The 6,000-nt window shown below is 53.3% G+C and overlaps 1 long non-coding RNA gene across 1 annotated transcript; it reads left to right on the forward strand.

Annotated features, from left to right (window-relative positions):
- The first annotated feature begins 2,668 nt into the window (after positions 1-2,668).
- LOC120390580 lies at positions 2,669-4,283 on the forward strand. Its single transcript, XR_005591090.1, has 3 exons — positions 2,669-2,842; positions 3,263-3,398; positions 3,646-4,283. It is a non-coding gene; the product is annotated as an uncharacterized LOC120390580 (long non-coding RNA).
- Positions 4,284-6,000: the final 1,717 nt, after the last annotated feature.

A 6,000-nucleotide genomic window follows, 5' to 3' on the forward strand; every position in this document is an offset into this window, starting at 1 on the left:
GTACCGCTCGGCGTGTTGCGGGCGGATCCCCGCTGAGCGGGTGGCAAGGAGAGCTTGCCACAATCAGGGCCCTGGGTCGGGGCTCGGTGGAAGGCGGGCCCGAGTCCCCTACCCAATACCCGCCCCGTCTATGAACTCGGCCGCTAGCTCGGCCGCGGCGTCTATGGACTCCGGCCGCTGCCCGAAGGCGTCTATGGACTCCGGCCGCTCGCCGGCTGCCAGGGGCAGACCGAAGGACAAGTGAGTGGCGCGGCGCTAGGCCCCCAGCCCACCCCTGCCACAAGGGGGTGCTGGGGTGTCAGACCCGTCACACCCTGTAACAATGCGGCCTCTGGTGGGACATTACTGAGAGTATCAATTCAGGACCAATTGCTTGGAGCAGGGCAGTCACAGCCCAAGGCTGGGTGTCCTTTACTATTAAAGCACATCAAACCAGCCATACAGAGAGGACGTTGGTTTTACTCCACTGGCTAATCGGGAATCATACAAGCAATTCCCTCAGATATTCCAGTTACCTTGTATCACCACCAGCACCATTCCCTATGGGGATGAATGGTTACAAAACCCAATACCCCAGTAGAAGAAAAAAGGTTCTCCCAAAGGACCAAGCCCCACATCCAAGTCAGATTTTACCCACAAATCACACTGTTGCAAATCCTTTAGTATCTAAAATCTAAAGGTTTATTCATAAAAAGAAAGAAATATCGATGAGAGTTAAAATTGTTAAAGGAATCAATTACACACAGTAATGGCAAAGTTCTTAGTTCAGGCTTGTAGCAGTGATGGAATAAACTGCAGGTTCAAATCAAGTCTCTGGAGTCCATCCACAGCTGGGATGGGTCATTCAGTCCTTTGTACAGAGCTTCAGTTTGTAGCAAAGTCCCTCCAGAGGTATGAAGCAGGATTGAAGACAAGATGGAGACAAGGCATCAGCCTTTTATAGTCTCTTGCCATGTGGTCTTTGCTTTCTTTGTCCCAAGGACACTCTATCCAGCACCTGGCATAGAAAAACCTTAGAGTTCTGTCCATAGGCAGGTCCCTGCATACCTTGCTGAGTCACAAGGTGGATCTGCCTTCTCTCAATGGGTCGATTGTATAACCGATGGTCCTTAATGGACCATCAAGCAGGCTAGGCAGAGCTGACACCAACTTGTCTGGGGTGTCCCCGGAAGCAGAGCACAAGTTTGAAATACAGACAGTATAGATCCAATATTCATAACATCAACTACAAAAATGATACACATCTAGAGATAGCATAATTATAATCAGCCAATCAGAACCTCTCCATTGACCCCTTACACGACAACCTTTCTACAATATTGGCTGCAAATATAGAACAGTGGTCGTAATGGTGATCTATATAGTTACAGATTGTCAATAACGTCACAGGAGGTGACACGGCATCAGTGAGACTGATATTGGAACACTGCCTCCAGCTTTGGTGTCCTCATTTGAAAAAGATGTTGTGAAATTGGAGCTGGGGCAGGAAACAGCTACCAAATGTTCTGAGGGCTGGAGAAAAATGCCTCCTGGTGGGCTATTGAAAGAGCTCAACCTGTTTAGCTTGTCAAAAGAAGATTGAAAGGTGACTTCATTGAAGTGTTCAAGTGCCTTAAAGGAGAGAAAATATTGGCTATTAAAGGGCTCTTTAATCTAGCAGAGAAAGGCATAACAAGACCCAGTGGCTGGAAGGTGAAAAGAGACAAATTCATATTACAACTAAGGCACAAATATTCAACAGCGAGGATGGAGAATCCACCACAGGAACAAGCTACCAAGGAAAGTGATGGATTCTCCATCTCTTGATGTCATTTAATTAAGACTAGATGCCTTTCTGGAATGTGTTTGCCCCAAAAGTAGCTATTGTGTCATACAGGAGGCCTGTGATATGCAGGGGGTCATATTAGATGCTCTAAGGGTCTCTTCTGGCCATAATGTCTACTAATTTCTGAAAAACTGAGTGTAGCATTGGGATCAGTCTGATGTTTTACTGTCTAGCTGGCTTGCTTCCTAGAACGAATGCTCCTTAAGTGGGGTGATCCACAGGGAGTAGCTCAAACCTCCAAAGTGCCTGGCCAGCGGCAGGACATTAGCACAGCAAGGGAGGGGTGTGGCAGTGACATCACAAAGGCCTTTTGCAGGACCTCAGACTATTGGTCAAAGGTGGTGGGGAGGTGGTGACCTCACAGAGAGATGCTGATATCAGCCAGGCAGGACAAGGGCGAGGGGCCAGGGAAACCTCAGAGACCCCTGTGGCTTTGCTTCAGCGAGTCTCCTTCTCGAGGTCTCTCTTTGAGGACTGAGAGAGTATTCGGGTTCATGTACGTGAGCGCCAGGAGGAACCTCTTTCCAGTTTTCTGCTTTCCTTTTCCTGATTTTACAAGAAAACAGCCGTCCCTGTTTGGAAGGTAAGAGCCTCCTCGAGGTTTGAAACCTGTTCAGTCTGATCCATCTGGTGACAGTTGAATTCTAGGCATGGAAACCATGAGCTTAAGGAGGCAGAATTTTATTCCGCACCTAGAATTTTGTCCCTTAGAATCACTGGGGACATTAGGGTTTGTCCTTTTTGTTTCACCTTTTCCTCCATCCATCCCTCCCTTCTTTTCTTCTCTTGCTTCTTTTGTTCTTTCTCCTGTTCCACTCCCAACACCAGGAGGGGTGTGTGTGTGTGTGTGTGTTGCGGGGGAGTGCTCTGCAGCTCCCACTGTGGGAGGTCCACCCAAAAATGTGGGGCTGAAATAGCATCCAGGAACTGATCCCCAGGGTGTCACGAGAGAGAGCCAGGGCCATCAGGAGCAGCACGGCCCTCCTGCGATCCATCATCACCCTCCCTGAGTTCCACGTAAGTGGCCTCTGAGCCCAGCTTCCTGGCTCCAGGCGGGGGTGGGCTGGCTCCAACGGGCTGTAGGATCTGCTGCTGCAGGGGCTGTGGGTTAGGAGTGTTCCTCTTGGGGAGGCAGAGTCAGAGCAGAGAATGAGCCTGGCTTGAGTCAAGTTCTTCTTGTCCAGGTTAAGTGGCGACTCTGGCTTTTAAGGGGACCGGGCTCCAGATTCCTGTCATCCTGGAGCAGCTGGGGAAGCAAATCCTCATGGAGAGCCCTGCCCGCATCTCTGTGCTCCAGGCTCCCTTGCGGGCAGAGATAATTATGGATTTAGCTTTAGCTCCTATCCTCTAGCATCTCCTGCAGAGGGGCCGAGGGGAAGGAGAGTCCTGGCCCAGGCAGGGACTGATGGAGTCCCCTCTCCCTCTCCCTTCCATTAGAACTCAGCCGAATTCCCCAGGATGGGTCACCACGTGGCACAGCTGGCTCTGTTCGTCGGTGACCCAGCCAAGGACATCAGCCGGCAGGCCAGGGAGGGGGTTCACCGGCTCTACCAGCTGCTGCTGCACCAGAGGGGTAAGGAACCCAGCTGGGAAATGGCACCCGCTAGACGAGTGAGACTGGGCCCCCAGCCAATTTCTCTCAGACCGACCCGACTGGAGGATGAGTCTCTTTCTCTCTTTCTGTGTTCTACACCAGCCCCTGCCATTCTGTTGGGCCAGGCACACAGCGAGGGCTCTGCCCACTGTGCAGCCACCAGTGGGATTGGAAGGACACAAGCCCTGCAACCAGGATGACAAATGTGTGTGTGTCTCTTTCCCAGACCTGACCATCCACGAGGCCGAAGACCAGCACCTTGGACAGAGCAGTGCTGAGCAGTACTGCACCCGGCCGTGCAGTCGCTGAGACAAATTGCAACCAGCCCTTGAGACGAGGGGCCTGACTTTGGGGTTGTGTTTGGCCACTGAGGCAGGTGCAAGGACTGTTGCTAACACCCCCTCTGACCCGTGGAATGGGGTGAGGCTGGACTAGGGGGAATTCTGCTGGAGGGCAGTGGCCTGAAGAAGGACGTTGTCAAGCGGAGAAAAACGCGGGTCCAGATGCCAACGGAGGACAAGAGAGGGATGGGACACTGCCAGCAGAGGGCACTCCCCATGGACTGATCTAATTCCCGGAGCGACCAGCAGGAGGCACCGCGGTGGTGAGTCCCAACCCCGTCACAATCACCCAGCCCTATTGTGCGCCCCCGGCTACCCTGCAGACTCTGGTCCGGACCAGACTGGGCCAGCCGGAGTGGCCTCCCTCCGAGTGGGAGAGTGAGGGACCCCTACAGGGAGCTAGTGGAAGGGGAAATGGAGCCCCCTGGCACTCACAGAAACTCTCTCCCTCTCTCTGTGGAGCAGGGTCCTTCCCTCTGCCCCCCAAATTCCTTTGTCTGGGGCAGGAGCTCTTTCCCTCACACCCACTCCCCTCCCTCCTTTCTTTGTTCTAGCCCCATCCCATTCCCCCTGCGCCCAGGCAGAGCTCTCCCTGCCCCATATGGTGCAGAAAGGCCCTTGTGTCAGGGCCCCAGCCCCACTGAAGCTCGGAAAACTCCACTTTTGAGGAGGTGGGGGTGGGACAGAGGCTCAGGCCCTTTATTCTCCCCTTGGCCCTTCTAGGGGTCTCTGGGTGTAAAAGGAATAGGAGCCTCCTTCCCAGCTGATTTCCAGGCCCTGGGATCTGGCACAGCCTCCCAGACGGGCGCATCCTGCAGCTGAGCCATGTCAGGGAGCAGTGGGGCCAGGTCACCTCGTCCCATCCAAGCAAGCAACGCTGGCTCTCAAAGAGGCTTAGATGGAAGACCCCGCTCCCTCAGAGAGGTAAGAGCCATTTACTCCTTGGGGCATGTGGGTCTCTTGCGGGAGAAATGGCATCCCTGATGCATAGCTTGGCTGGGAGCTTCCCCTGTCCCTGGCTCCCGCCTCTGGGACAGAGACGTCTCCATCATCGTACCACCCTGGTTTTGTTCCTAGGAAGGGGCTCCCCAGAGACGTCCTCGAACCTGGACTCCTGAGAGCGTTTCTGGCAGGAGGCTCCAGCCCCTCGGGCATGAAGAGAGCATCAGGTAGTCTTGATCACATGGCATCTCCGGTCCCCATCTCCACTTCCCGCAGCAGGGCAAATGAACCCATCAGCTCCCAGAATCCCAACTCTTTGACTTCCTTCCGCTCAGCAGTGAGGTTTCGCCAGCCCCCTCACCGCACCTGTCAGCCTCTGAATGATGAAGGGCCTGAATGTCAGAGTCACCAGAACGAGCAAACTCCAGTTCCGGGCAGTGGGGCCTGTGTATACTCAGCCCCTCTGGAAACCAGGTCTGAAATGGGGAGCAAGGACCCCAGGCCAGTAACAGTGGGAGTGGGCAGAGCAGGCCTGTAACAGGGTGCTTTCCCCTGGGCTGCACATCCTGGGGCCTAGCCAAGCTGATTATAGAATGAGCCCGAACTGAGAGGCAAAAGGAGAGGCCAGCCCCTCCCTCGCCCCTTGGAGCATCAGTTATTGTAAACTTTCAAAAATGAATACAGTGGAGTCACATCTTACGTGGGGGTTAGGTTCTAAGATCAGCGCGTAAGAGGAAAATGGTGTGTAACCCTTCTGCCCATTTGAGTTGGCAGCAACAAGGGCCGGATTCAGTATCTAGGGGCTCCATTTCAATACACAATGCAAAACCGGCTCAAGCCTCCACCCAGTGACCTGGGACAATTACATACCACCCCCCTGGGCATCTCTAAGAGGCAATACTTCCCCTCTCGCAAGCATGGAGTCTGAGTGTAGCAAGATCCTTTTAATAAAAGAGGGAAACAATGTGGCATTATGTTGGAGAAACATCACAAACAGGATTCATAACACAAACCATGAGCAAAAGCCCTAACTTACTTACCCCAAGTAAGTTTGGCAGTGTCCTTTTCCCCTCAGGGTCTTAAGTCCAGCAACCCCAAAAAATCACCCAAAGTCCCAAAAGTCCAACACCCCAAAAGTCTCTGTCCCTGGTCAGTGCAGCTCCAGAGTTCAAAAGTTTATCTGCAGAGTTTTACCTCCCAGCTTGTGGGGGGTGGGGGCATGCAGTGATGTTAAGGGGCACCTTATTTGGTCTGAGGCTGACTGCCCCACCTCTGTATGGGTTCTGCTGCAACCTTCA

This window comes from Mauremys reevesii, linkage group 24, assembly GCF_016161935.1.
Source record: "Mauremys reevesii isolate NIE-2019 linkage group 24, ASM1616193v1, whole genome shotgun sequence".
Classification (NCBI taxonomy): domain Eukaryota; kingdom Metazoa; phylum Chordata; order Testudines; family Geoemydidae; genus Mauremys; species Mauremys reevesii.